This window comes from Pseudorca crassidens, chromosome 4, assembly GCF_039906515.1.
Source record: "Pseudorca crassidens isolate mPseCra1 chromosome 4, mPseCra1.hap1, whole genome shotgun sequence".
NCBI lineage: Eukaryota > Metazoa > Chordata > Mammalia > Artiodactyla > Delphinidae > Pseudorca > Pseudorca crassidens.
Genome location: NC_090299.1, coordinates 140083140 through 140098291, shown reverse-complemented (window position 1 = coordinate 140098291; position 15152 = coordinate 140083140). Strand labels below are relative to the sequence as shown.

The 15152-nt window shown below is 39.1% G+C and overlaps 1 long non-coding RNA gene across 3 annotated transcripts in view; it reads right to left on the bottom strand.

The window, feature by feature from the left end:
* Window positions 1-12817, bottom strand: part of LOC137224025 (uncharacterized) — a 28577-nt gene extending 15760 nt beyond the window's left edge. For all 3 annotated transcript variants that reach the window (XR_010943187.1, XR_010943186.1, XR_010943188.1), the window contains exons 1-2: window positions 12546-12817; window positions 2461-2632 (exon numbers count right to left, since the gene is read on the bottom strand). This is a non-coding gene — a long non-coding RNA (uncharacterized lncRNA). The remainder of the gene's footprint in view (window positions 1-2460; window positions 2633-12545) is intronic.
* Between the last annotated feature and the right edge of the window lie 2335 nt (window positions 12818-15152).

The following is a 15152-nucleotide window of genomic DNA, read 5'->3' as shown; positions in this document are numbered from 1 at the left end:
TGATTTTGATAATACAAAGTTTAGCAATTGTGAGAGACTCATTAGGAGCTATTAAATGCTAATACTGATTACTCTCCATATATAGCCTATATTCATGTTGGAGATTTTGATTAACATATACTATTTCAACAAGAAGTCTTATCATCACATATATTTATAAGACATTTAAGGAAAGAAAACCTTTAAGTAATTCCCAAACGTCCTTGCAGTTCTTCAAAGCCAAATTATTTTTCTGAGATAGTAGACTTCTTTAAAGGAACACATTACAATGAAATGCTCCTCGCAATGAAAGTAGTACTTTCTACTTAGGATGTAGTGTTTTGCCCTTAAAGCATAGGTCTTAGTTATAAAATAAGGACAAGCTTGGCAGTGAGGATACCAGTTTACAGTGCAACTGAGCTTTCCCCTGCTTTGTTGTCATATTTGAGTTCTTCAAACAAATGAATTACTGGTAAACACATTGTATTAAACATATGTCAATTGATGTGGTCCCTAGTGACTTACAAAGCTCATAGGATTTTGAATAATTTGACTGCTGGCTTTGTGAAGAAGCCATCCTCATTGCCTATGGGGCTGGGTGTCAGAAACACTTGTAGCAATCACATCAAATTTGGTTTTGTTTTCTAAAGATAACAAACAATTCCAATAATTACTAGATTTTAATGCTATATTTAAAACTGTCATATCTAAAGAGGAAGTCATCTCTATCACTCCTCAGAGATGCCCATCATCACTGAGGTGGGACTATTCTCTTCTGATAAGGGAAGTTATGGTCTTTGTTTCAACCATTTGTTTTCCACACGCTGATAGCCTTGCCCAGGGCATGAAACTTCTAAGTTCTGTGCACTGAGTCTCCTATTTCTTCATCCTTGTGAGCTGATTCTTGCATGGGTCTAGTCAGTCCAGATGGCAACTGTCTCCCTTACTGGGACAATGACTGGTCTGTGCACAGAGAGGGTATTAGTTGCTTGGGCTGTCCTAACAAACTGTATGTACCACAAACTGGATGGCTTAAAACAACAAAAATTTAGTGTCTCACAGTGCTGGAGGCTAGAAGTCTGAACTCAAGGTGCTGGCAGAGCTTAGCTCCCTCTGAAACTCAGGACAGAATCTTTCCTTACTTCCTAACTTCTGATACTGGCTGACAGTCCTTGGCATTCCTGGGCTTGTAGTTATATCCATCCAGTCTTTGCTTCTGCTATCACATGGCCATCTTTACACCATCTTCTCTCTGTGTGGGTCTGTTTGAATTTCCCTTTTTCATAAGGACATGAGTCATAGTGGATTAGGATCCACCTTAATTGCCCTATCTTAGCTTGATTAAATCTGCAAAGACTATATTTCCAGATAAGGACACATTTTGAGTTATCGCGGGTTAGGACTTCAACATATCTTCTTTTGAAGAAGAGTACAATTCAAAACATACCAGAGGGCTTCCCTGGTGGCGCAGTGGTTGAAAGTCCACCTGCCAATGCGGGGGGACACGGGTTCCTGCCCCGGTCTGGGAGGATTCCGCATGCTGTGGAGAGGCTGGGTCCAGTGAGCCATGGCCGCTGAGCCTGCGCGTCCGGAGCCTGTGCTCCACAACGGGAGAGGCCACAACAGTGAGAGGCCCGCATACCGCAAAAAACCAAACAAACAAAAAAAACACACCAGAGAACATAGTTTGCTTATTTAAAAAAAATTATTTTCAGAGGTAAGGAATGTATTCCTAGACATAAAGAGCAGAAAGAAGAAATTTTGGTTTGTTGTTTATATGTTTTGTTTGGTTAGGAGACTTTAGTGTCTTTAGTTTGCACTATTTACATTCATTTAAGTCTACATTGTTTGGTATATGGTTTGGCAAATAATAATAATTCTAGTCATTATCATAAGACACACCACTGATTATTGAATTCCCATCATAATATATGTCATGAAATCAACAAAGCACCTGCTACTGGCTAGATCCCTGGGGACATTTAAATAGGACAGGTAGTCAACAGTCAGGCTTTAAGATTTCTTTCCCTATCATTTTCTTTATATATATATCTCAAACATTCAGTCTTTAAAGTATGTTTCTTCCTTACTCATTTCACCTCTGCCTTCGGTGCTTCCTTTTACCAAGTCCCAGAGTTTTGAACTGTGTTGATTTTTCCAGGAAACAACAGAAAAAACATTTTACTTTACAATAGCATCTGTCAAAGAATGGATGTGTTGTTTTTGCCTTCCATTGGGCCATCTCTGCTTCACTGATATCTGAACATATTTTGCTGTTACCAAACAGTACCTGCACGCAGAGTAATGTTTTCAGGTACCAGAAAGTGTCATTGATTTACTTGTGGCAATATAGGATTCCTTGATTAAGAGTTTGACAAATCCCCATTGAAGCTGCATAATAAATCAATCTTTCACTGGAAAAGCCTGAGAGGAGGGTAAGTGAAGATGCTATACATTAATACCTGGGGGAGAGTTACTAACCTCTGTTCTCTGGTGATCAATCACCTCGGCTGGGTTGCACTGACAATGTCTGGAGGTCATCTGGTTAATGAGATAGCACTGGGAGAGTCCTTTCCAGTATTCCATTGTATCAGTCCATCATTAACACCCATTTTAGACACCAAGATCCATTTGCTACTTTTAAAAGAAAATCCTGTGAAATATAACCAGAGCAGATTAATGATTATAAATGGATTACATAAAAAACAATTAAGAAAAATATGCCATTGCTCTTAGAGTGCCTTCATTGGGAAGAATTATAACAAAGTTGGTTTGAGGTTTTATTTGTTTTTTTCCCCAGAATCTCTCTTGAATACACGATTTTATTATGCCATAGGATAGAAAAATAACAAAACTGGATCAATAGTGGAGATATCAACATTTGATTGAGATTGTAGACATTGTTGCTAAAATGTTGATATCCAGAACATGGCTGTTTGGAAATTATCTCAGGAATATGTGTACTTCAGAAACATGGAAAAATGAACTTCAGAAGAGAAAAAGGAAAATATTTCTCTTGCACAGTTATTTTCCTTCTTTCAGGAACCTTTGGCTGTTAGCTGCAGTTATGGATTAAAATGTGTACCTTTCATTTTTCTTCTGAGAAAACAAAAGTGGAGAAGGAGTTGGGCCCAATGCTCATTTAGATTTTGTTCTTAATCTCTGATAAATGAAGCAAATCACTTCATTTCTGTCATATAAATAGGAGACATCATTCATCTTTATATCCTCAGCAACTAGTAAGTAGATGCTCAAAAACTGTTTCTAAATAGTTTTTTCATTGTTTTCTTCATTACTATTTAAAATGATTCAAATCTCATACAAAATTGATATTCAGTATTAGTCTTTCTAAAGAAGAAAAAATCTTTAATTTTTACCCAATATCATCCATTTTTTCTGTGATAATGAAGTATAAGTACATATCCTATATAAATGTACATTTATATATAACTGACAGGCTAATAAAAAATACTGAAGACTCTTATAGCTATTAATATATGCATTTTTGTCACAGTTTTCTGCTAATTTTCATTTTTTCCTTCTTTTCAAAGTACTCAGATAACATATTTTAAAATGCCTGGTTCTATATTATATTTATCTGCTTATAAATCTACCCCTCCAACATAATTTAAGTTTCCAGAGATCACTGATGCTATCATGCTCATTTAAATAGAAGTGATTTGGAACTAATCATAATTCATATATGATAACATTTTTTGCACATCAAAATGGTTTATAAAAGATAGCTTAATTCATAGTTTTAGCAACTTTTACCGCACTTAAAATATTTTTACAGAGGCTTCTCTTTTAGAGATATCATTTACTTATAATAAGTCATGAATGAACCTTAAGTTTTATAACTTTGAGTTCTTAAGAGAAGCCTTCTGGGGACTTCCCTGGTGGTCCAATGGTTAAGAATCCATCTTCTAATGCAGGGGACGTGGGTTCGATCCGTGGTTGGGTAACTAAGATCCCACAAGCCACGGGGCAACTAAGCCCACGTGCCACAACTAGAGAGAAACCCACATGCTGCAATGAAGAGCCCACGTGCCACAATGAAATATCCGGCGTGTGGCAACTAAGACCCAAAGCAGCCAAAAATAAATTAATAAATATTTTTTTTTAAAAAAGAGAAGCCTTCTGAAAATGTTTTCTACTTGTAGATAAGGAGTAAATTGTTTTTTTTTTAATTTATTAAGCTTGTTATTTTTGTGTATGCACTTTAAATTTCTGTATACATTGCTTAACCTAAAACTGACCTAATAATCCTATAAGTTACATGATCCCTGTAGCAGGATCAGTTTGTCCAAAAGTGGCTGTACCAATATCAACAATCACACAGGTCCTTTTGCCATGTGACTCTGCCACTCCCCCATCAAGTGGTAAACTCAAATCACCTTCCCCTTGCATCTGGTATGGCTTTCCTAACTCAGTTATAGCAGTAGAAAGTGGTGAAAAAAGTGATGCAGCATGCTTTCCAAGGCTAGGTAAGAGGAAGTCTTGCAGTCCTGCTTCAGTCTTTTGGAATCCTCATTTTTCCTTTTGGGGATGCTTCCTCTCAGAATTCCCCCAGCTGCTTTGAAAAACCTCAGTCACATGGAGGAAGGGGGAGGTATTACAGTCAACAGTCTCATCTGAGCCCACCTCCATGTTATGGCAGCACAGGCATCAGACATGTTAGTGAAAAAGCCTCCAGATGACACAGATCTCCAGTTATCTGAGACACCAGACATCCCCAGATGTTTCAGTTTGCAGCTAAGGTCCCAAACATTGTAGAGCAGAGATAAGCCAACCCACTGAGTCTTTGCTGAACTCCTGACTCACAGAATGTATTTTTGTGTGATACTGCTATATTTGGGTGATTTATTACACATTATTTGAGAATTGGAATACTCTTGATAAATAATTGATATTCTCAAATACCTACTTCTGTAAAATATTAAATATAATTTAATGGACTATTTTTACAATCATGTGTGAGATTTCTCTATATTAAAAACAAAATGTTGGCTACATACTATCATAGATCATATGTAAAAAATAACTTAAAATGGGAAATACAGTGCCATCTCATTATGACCATATTAAACAAATCATAATTAGATAAATGAATTCCCGGGACATATGACATGGCTTTTTATGAAAAATAATACTAAATATATAATCTGAACTCAAGTCATTTAAAATCTTAAACCCTCATAGCTAATTAAAATAATGAGTAGCATATTACGATAAAAATAACAGCTTTATATTTATTAAAGCATGCTTTCTTTTGATTTTCTATATTATCTAGTTTATTTACTTAGTTATATAAAGACTGGTATACTTAATGCACTATTGAGGTTTTCTCAAGAAATTAAAGCTTCTCTCCCTACTATATTTCAGTTGTGTTTCCTTTAATTCAGAGAGGTCCAGAGTAATTTTTATTCTTAAATATGATGCTATAGATTGATTGTGAGAAGTCTGATCACATAACTGTTTTTATTCAAAATACATATGAATCTTGGCAGAAAGCAATAACAACAGTAAATATTTAAATAGTGTAGCTTATTAGCTAGGCATCTTTCCAAGTGTTTAGAGATCTTTACAAGATCCCTATAATAATAGGGATACCATAATACGCTACTCTTTTTATCCTTATTTTTTACAGAGGAGGAAAGTGAGGTGTATAGTTTACCTCAGTTCACTCAACTAGTAAGTGTTGGAGCTGGGATTTAAATCCAAACCATCCTGCTCCAGAGACTGAGCTCTTAAGCTCTACACTCTATTGACTCTGTAGAGGTAAAAAAGTAAAGTAAGAAATGAGTTGGTTAGAATTTAATGGACACCTCAGTTAAAATGCTGTTAGAATGTTTATAGATTCTCTTGCAATCATTTTAGCTTTGATGTTATGCTATACCTTAAAAATTCAACAACTGAGCTGATTTAAGGTAAAAAGAAATTGAAGCCAGTGGGCATCTTGTTTATATAAAAGAAAACTGAAATTTCATTTTGTTTTTATGACTTTATACAAATCCTACTTAATATAGTGAAGAACAGAATTAATGTTACATTGCAAGGGACAAAGCAAACCAGGAGACAGAGGCATCCGGTTCAGCATCCAAATGAGAGGCAGCTGTGCTTTGGAAACATATGCATGTAGCACCATGACCTGCCTGATACACAATTCAAGGCCTGATAACGTGCACACCTGTAATTTCTTTCTAACTGGTCCACTCCACATGCACTTCACCTTGTACACACAGCTTCAATAATTACTGCTTTGTCAACATGTGAAATCTTCATGAAAAGGTTTAAAATAATTGCAATCTGTTAATAGGACTCCTCTTTATCTTTTCATTGCCTGTGCCAGTGTCATTTCTTTATAGTTAATCTTATATCTTTAATGGACAGTATAAAATGCTATATTCAGAAAAAAGACCACTTTTACTATTCACTTTTTTTAAAAAATTTAAATTTGTAGCTGATTCCCGCAACTTCAGAAGAAAGGAAATGACTAATGCTATTAAATCAGAGCTCTATCTTTAAAGCTAATTATGTGAGGCCAAGGTATGAATATCATTATTAACATCATAATTCTGATTGAATATTTTTACAAATTTATTTGATGATTACAGATTTCTCTCTCTACATCTCTCAGCCCTCCCCCAATTCTGCAGTTTAATCTATCCTCCTCCCATACCACCAACCCCTAATTTACTGTAAACCTCTCTTTGAAGGAAAGAAAAATCAGTAAGACTTGATTAGATCATTTGAGGAATGCTTTGGTTTCCAGAAGTCAGAATTGACTTGTGAATTTATTAACCACATCAAACCTCCAGAAATGGACAGCATGGCCAGCAGGGTAGTATTTGATACAAGCTTAGTTAAGTAGATGATTCCCCCTCTAACTCCTTCTTTTCCTTTTCTTTTTTACTGAGTGCTCTGAGGCATAAAATTAGTTAACTTGAACTCCCTACAACTCTTCCAGATCCTGGTGACTGTTCTTGGAATATCACCTGCACAAACTTCAACCAATTATAATAAACTTAAAGATCTTTATTTTCTTCTTAACTTTCCACGAGTCCCTTCTGACATTGTTATTTTAAAGCAGTTTGCGCTGAAACAGATATGGCACTTGATAGATGCTTGAGGAAGATAATGACTCTACATCATTGACAACTGGACAGACCTATATTTGTTAGCAGAGATGCTGTGGGATAAGATTATGATAAATAAGGTCATCTAAGGCTTGGACATGAGAACACTCAATCTGGAAATGCACTTAGAGAATGAGATTTATGGTGAGAGTGGAGTTGGAATGGGGCAGAAAGAGAAGCATTTAGATAGAACAGTGAGCACTGGAGTTGGAGTTATCACTGTACTTCTTGGTAATTTAAGATGGGAAAATTTATAAATTAGACTCACAGTTCAGAATTACATATTATCCTCAACTATTTATACCAATAAATATTGTATGTCTTTGAAGGAAAAATCACTCATTGTTTATGTGCTAAAAGGATGAAAGGAATAGGTGATTATATCTTATTGGTAAAACTCTGTGATTTGCTAATTTATTTTCAGCTTATTCTGGAAAGAATTTGAAGAAATTGAAGCTCAAAAATATATATAATTGGAAGGCTAAAAATAAATAATCGAAGAATAATGTATTATAATAATAAAGGAAAGATAAACACACTGAAATATCATTAAGATATCTCATGTGCTATCAAATAACAAAACAATTCGGCTTTAAATTTCCAAAATGTCAAAGGACAGCAGGAAACATAGTCAATGTAACATTCTTAGTTTTTTACATAAATAACTGTTTGGGTTTTTTTTGCTGATAAGATATGAGCACAATTTCTCCCATGGAGTGAAAGCATTTTGAGGACATCTATGACATTGTGAATAATATCCTCAAGACAGACACATTATCAAAGTTCAAGGTACACTTCAGTAAACAGATGCAGGGAATCTTTGTGTATTATTTCTGCAATGGATTTTTAAATGTTTGTGTCTCTAATAGCCCTAAGCCAACTGCAGGAGTTTTAACAATGTGATCATCATTACTTCTTCATACTGTTACAGAAATTTATAATATTGTTGGAAACGAAAAAGAATTCTAAGGACTTTTGTTTCAGTGCTGACCTTGTGCTGGGTGATGAATATAAGGTGAGGCAATTGAGACATGACCTCTGCTTGGGCTCTACTTTTCTTTTGCGGTACGCGGGCCTCTCTCTGTTGTGGCGTCTCCCGTTGCAGAGCACAGGCTCCGGACACGCAGGCTCAGCGGCCATGGCTCACGGGCCCAGCCGCTCCACGGCATGTGGGATCTTCCCGGACAGGGGCATGAACCCGTGTCCCTGCATCGGCAAGCGGACTCTCAACCACTGAGCCACCAGGGAAGCCCCATTTTGTTCTGTTTTGTTTGGCCTTGTCTTTTTCCTCACATTGAACCTAGATCTGTAATTACAGTCATATTTTCCAATCCTGTTTGTCTACAGGTTAGTTTTTTATTTTTCCTATCGAAAAAGAAAAGTTAGCTTTACCAATCTTGGTTTTATACAGGTGTTATGACTTTGTTAAATTAACATTTGTTAAGTGGAGCACAGGATGCCCCATGGTGAGCCAGGGTTCAACAGACCACAAGAGAAATTGAAATGAAAAAGATTATTACTCACAGGTCCTAGAGAAGTACACCACAAGCCTCAAGGTGCCACATGGAGGGGTCAAAGCAGAGTGTAGGCAAAGGAGAAAGAACCTGGGGCCCATGACTTTATTAGGGTCAGTGGCTGGAGATGTTTGGGATTCCTGGGCAAAGGAACCTGGGATGTGTTGTGTCCGTCATTGTTCTCTTGGACTGTGGCATCGTGAGATCAATTTTGTAGCCCTAGGCTGGTGACACCATGCCAAGTGGGGCCCTATATTTCTGCACAGACCACACATACACACACACACCTGACTGCATCATCTCTGCGTCATTTAACTGACTCCTTTTTTGCTTCCCATTTGTGTGAGCACTAAGGATTTAGTCTATTACCCTCAGCTCTTTACTCTTCAGCAGAAATCAGTCATCCTAATCAAAAAATTTTAACAATCAGCTATAATTTTTAACTTCAACTCTGGTCTCTCTTCCACTCTCTCCATGCCCCCTACTGCCTATAGGACACTGCAGCTCAAGTGGGTCACTGCTGAAACTTCAATGGTCACTATGCTTTTTAAAAAGTTATTATTTTCCCAGAAAAAGTGACTCCTTTTTATGTCTCTCTAAATCCTGTAAGTAACGTCATTATTCTTCAAATTATCTAGGCTCTAAACTGAGGGTCAACTTTTACTTTCTCTTTATATACCATCATTTCCTTCTGTATCACCCTACTATGTTTGGCGTTCATCATCTCTCTTCTGTATTATTATAATAGCCTCCAAAGGGGTCTCCCTGCTCTAGAAGTCCCTCCCTTCTTCAATTTGTCCTGCATAGGAGCAGCTGAACCAGCTGGGAAAGCTTTATAGTGAAAAAAAAAAAGAAGGCTTCAGAGACGCTGATGGGAAGCTTTGGCATGGGGAGGCTGGAGGGGACTAATTAGAAGCAGGGCGTATTATGTGATTGGTTTGGGGAGATTATTTGACCTTCTCTGACAGGTCCTGAACTGGAAGCAGGGCAGAATCTAGGGAGACTGGCAGTTACTTACCAAGTCCTTATGGTTCTGAGCCAGTTGCTACAGAAGTTGTTGTTTGGCCTCCTGGGCTGGTTGCTGCAGCATTGGTGGGTCAGAGTATGTGCACATGTGGTCTGATCGTATGGTCTGTCCCATTTATATTTAATCTCTTAACATGGATGTTTTATGAGTAAAATCAGACAATTCATTTAAAGCTCTTGGTCAGTGTCTAGCATAGTAAAGCACTCTGGAAACCATTGCTAATATTAATAACGATAATGGTAATTACTATCACTAAGTTTATATTCTAAACATTTTAGAAAACTAAGAAACCTAGAAACAGCAAGTCTGGGAAGTTTTGTTACCTTCATGTTGACTAGAGAGCATGTCAAATAAGACTTATATTGACTCATAGGAAACTGTCATTTTGTAGGTCTAAACTGTTTAAATATCTATAATTTTTAATGTCTCCATTACCAAAATTATTCTGGTAATTATTAAAAATTCTGGTATACATTAAAAAATACATGGTGGCCCATACATTTACCTTAAAGTCTTTATCAATAATATCCTTTCTTTTATATTGCCTTAGCCACTTATTTCATTCAGATGATGTCTACTTTTTAGAGGAAAAATACACATAACTACAGACTGAGTGATAATTACATAGAATGACTGGCACAGAACAATTGTTTTAAAAGGGAATAAATCAATAAACATAAGGACAGGTTATTTACACCACCTTAATGTTCCTAAAAATTATATCATCTCTGAAGGAATAAAACATCTGAAACTCAATCACTTTCCTGCTGTGGTATTCTGCAAAGTGTATTTACAGAGAAGTTCTGCATAACAGAATTAAGTATTTGTAACTTTGAGAGGGTGAGTTCATTTGCTTTCTGCTAAGCTCGAGAGCTGCTTGGAGAACTCTCACCTCCAGGTCTAGTTTGCTTGCTTTCTGTACTATCTCAGTATGAGGTAAGCCCAGTTACTGCCTACCCTATAATTTGCATATAATCACTCATATTATTTGGTGATGATGCTTTTAGATCTGTTTTTATGTAAATGAGGAACGTGGCAAAATAACTCTATAATAAGCCTAATGGCATTGTTCAGGTTGTATGTCTAATTGCTCTCTTTATTAGTCACTCCACTTTCACACACTTAGGCAAATTGGGTGGGGTGGAGGCCTGCACATTTTCTCTTAAACAACTGTTTAAATTTTAGTTTATGGATGATATAGCACCATTAACAAGCTGTGATTTTTATTCTGCTGTCCAGGTGAGCTAAACATGAAAATGGAGTTTACTGGCTCTGAAATGAAATAAGCATTAGAGGTTGACTGCAGGTAACTTTTCCCAGACATCATCATTCACTATATTAATGATGAGGATTGCCAGAGGGATCAAGTCAATTCAGCTTTTTTAATACACAGCTAGGATGTAACGAATACTTTGTCTTGCCACTCATCTTTGTAAGAAAACTTTTTTTTTTTTTGTCACCAGGAGAAAGATTCACTTGTGGTCCAAGTCAAATGTTCAAAATCATAACAGGCTAGAAAGATTTGATCCCAAGCACAAGCCCACGAGGGAGGGGACCAAAACAGACCAAGGAAAGACAACACCCCATGTAAAAAGATGAGCGGACAGCTTCACACACACACACACACACACACACACACACACACATGAAATGTTTGGACAGAGGTACATTTCACATGGTCATTTCTGTTTCTTTTAAAATACAGGTCTGTGGGGTGGTATTTTTTTTCCAGCTATTGAAAAAAAAAGGCCCAAAAGTGCATATGTGAGGGGAAGGAGGCAGAAATTAAGCAATATAGTAATTTTCCCTGGAGGGATATGAGGAAGAAAACAGGAAGCAATATTGAGAGAATTCAGTTTTCTCACCATTGGGCTTCTTGCATTTTATTATTGGTCCACTAAAGTTATATTCACATTCTAGCTTTGCTGCATCTTCTTTGCTGGGATTAGACTGACTAAAACACCTCTGTGAACTGTAAGAAAAGACCAGGGACTCAGCCCAGCCCTCAGCTTCTGTGCTCTTCTAGGGATGGACGGTCCTGGAAAGGAATAAGGACTGCCAGCAGCCCCTGGGTCCCTCAGCACCTCTGTGACAGTCCCTCCTTTCTCTGGGAGTGTGTCAGAAAAGGTCCCCTATTTTTGGGATGGGAGGAGCAGAGGGCTGGCAGCAGGATTCCAGCAGCTGGCTTGCCTTGTTTTGGAAGGACAATTAAGCTGAGTGAAAACAGGCTACTTCTTGTTCCCCCAGGTCCTCCGCCCGCCCTCTCACTACCCTGCCAACCGCAGGTTCTCCAACAGGATGTGTCTCTGACCTTTGGTCCCAGAATCCACATTGTGCTTTGAGATCAAGAGGAAACAAAATGGACCAGCGCCTGTCCCAAGGCTCCCACAATTGTTCCCTCACTGCCTCCCTCATCCCCCAAATTGCCCGATATAAGACACTCCACCTGTCTTCACGTTGGCTCTGGCCAAGGAGGGAAAGGGGCTGGTCAGACAGGGGCTCAAGCCTCTGATTTGGCGTAAATATTCCCAAGTCAACTCACAAGCAGTGAGGACTTGATGCTAAGTATGCCTGCAGGGCATAAGGATGCAAAGATGTCAACCGTGGGGCCTGAGTCAGTGGACTCGGGGTGAAGATGGGAGGGGGAGACCCAGAAGGGTGACAAGAAAGCCCAGAGATGAATAAAGCCAGGCAAGGGTCAGCACAGCCCCCAACAGGCAAGAGAAGGGACTTGGAGGTGGCAGCATCTTTCCCTTCCTCATCCCGGATCTGTGCTTCCAGTTCTGTAGCCCTGGGACCCTCTCCCTCTGCTTCAAGGAGGCTTTAAGTAAATGGGGAGTGAGCATGGGCAGGATGCCGCGGCGGGGGGAGCACAGAGCAGCGCACCTGACTCTGGAGCTCACTCTTGTTTTTCCGGGCTGTCGCCGCCGTGGTGAAGGACTCCGTGGGGTAGTGTGCATTGCACCGGGGCTTCTTCTCATAGCCCTTGTAGTTCTTCATGTGGAGTGTCATCTTGCAGGTCTCGTAGTGGAAGCATGCTTTAGGCCAGAACTTACGCAGACAGCTCACCTTCTCCGTGGGGTACAAGATCTCGCCGCCCCGGGCGCGGCTGGGATTCAGGGCTCGCGGAAAGGCTGGGGCTAGGACGCCGGCGGTGGCGCGCGCTCTCCTTCCCCAGAGCGAGCTGGCGGAAGGCGGCCGCGTTGCACCTGCACAGGCGACGGAGACGGCGGCTGCAGCTAGGGAACCGGCCAACTTTTGCTTTCTAATAGCTATAAACACGTACATAAATAGCGACGAAACCTGAATTCAAGTGGTACTTTAAGCCTATATAAGAAACTTCCATAGGGTAAATGAATTTACCTCATGATTCTGAAAATGAGGGCATGTTTTTGCATCTGGTAAGGTCACTCTTAGCCTCTTCTCTCTTTCCATATGTAAAGAGAAAAGTAAATGTCCTTGTATCAATTCCTGAAAGACGTTTCTTTAAAGACTTTACTGTCTTAATAGAATTATTTGGCATGAGGACAAATAATGTTGGGCTTTTATTAAGGAGTCTTTTACACCGCAGTATTTTTAACGTAATCAGGACAGAAGCCAACACATAGAGACTAATGAATAATTTGATGTCTTGCAATGGATATCTGCTGTGGTTGCACCTAATCGGAATTATTATCATCTGCCCAGCAGATGGGTGCTTAGCCAGTTGGATAAAACTTCTATTTGAACAGCTTTCACACACACAGAAATGCCTCAGTACTGGAGAATGTTTTTTCTTTTGTCATCTATTTCCCACAAAATAACTGAAATAACGTGGTATCTAATTGCAAAGATTCAGATTCATTTAAAACATACCAATTAAGGGGTAGTTACAATACCTTTTATGTCTTTCCACTTACTCTTCCTTAATTTTACAATTATCAAACTAGCACTGAGTGCAGTGAATATAAAACTAACTACAGAACTTCTCAGGATAATCTTCCAGGCATTTAGCAGCCTTTAGCCATATGGGTTTTGCATGTACAGTTCCAAAATGGCTCTTTTCCATATACATTTATGGAGAAATAAGAAAAAAAAGAAAATATATTTGGGTGATGTTGAGGACAAGCGTTAGCAACTACGAAACTGAGTTTGCTATAGGCCAGATAGCATCCATTTGTAAAACACTGGGTATAGGCTTGCCTTTTGTGTGATCAATTTATATTAGTTCTTGTCTATCAGCAGCAGTTCTAAACACCAAAGAATGGAACTTTTTATTTTTGGCTTGCTTCTTAAATTCAAACCCACTATAAAGTCATTTTAGTACAAATACTGTTTCTTGTTAGAATTGTGCAGCTGACACCATGGTGACTCCCCCCAGATCCCTGAGAGCCTGTGCACCCATTCCCAGCACCTTTATGTGTTGCTGTGACCTTCAGAAGATGGTCAGGGTGCTTGAAGCTGCCAAGCCCAGCTAGAGGCAACAAGTGCCTGGGAGTTTATTTTCTGTTGATTCAGCCAGGCCAGAAGGCAGTGACTGACTAATCCTCCTGGTAACATTGAGGGAGCGAGGGAGGAAATCCTAGTTCCTTCATCTGAGAGGTGACCAACCACTCCAGAGCCCCTACGCGTGGGAACAGGCTGAGGCTGGGACTTCACCTAAAATTACAGCTTTGCTTGACTCTCTTCCTTCTCTGTCTTGCTTTGGCCATATTCTTTCTCTCAAACCCTTGACTCAAAGTCTGCTTATCAGAGAAATAATTGAAGACAAGTTGTATCTGTGCCTTTCACATCGTGCTGTGTATGATAGGGGCTTGATCAATAATTGTGGAATGAATGAATACTAGCAATGTGAGTAAAGTGTATACGGAAGAGATCCTTGGTTTAGAGATTTAAGTAAATTTGATCATTCTGATGCCTTTTTTGCTCCTTTCCTTGGGGGAATGATTTGTTACGGTGCATGATTAGAAATTCTTGTATGTAACCTACTGTTTGATACTCAGTGGTGAATTTTAAATGCGGGTAGGGAGAGGGGCATGAGGTACATAAAGAAATTTTACCGCATTGAGCAAATCTCTGTTTCTATGCTTCTACAAGTGCACAGTCAGTTGTAAGTGTTCTCCGTGACTGCATGTAATAATCACAGAGAAGTCTCAGGGTAGGTGACAGCACAAAAGCTAACTTTAGTAACTCAGTGACCACGGAAAAGAGAGCAGCAAAAAGATGGTTTACAAGAACCTGCATAATGGTAATGCATATGATGAAGATAAAAATACCCAAATCAGGGCTTCCCTGGTGGCGCAGTGGTTGAGAGTCCGCCTGCCGATGCAGGGGACACGGGTTCGTGCCCCGGTTCGGGAAGATCCCACATGCCGCAGAGCGGCTAGGCCCGTGAGCCATGGCCACTGAGCCTGCGTGTCCGGAGCCTGTGCTCTGCAACGGGAGAGGCCACAGCAGTGAGAGGCCCACGTACTGCAAAAAAAAAAAAAAAAAAAAAAACTCAAATCACATATT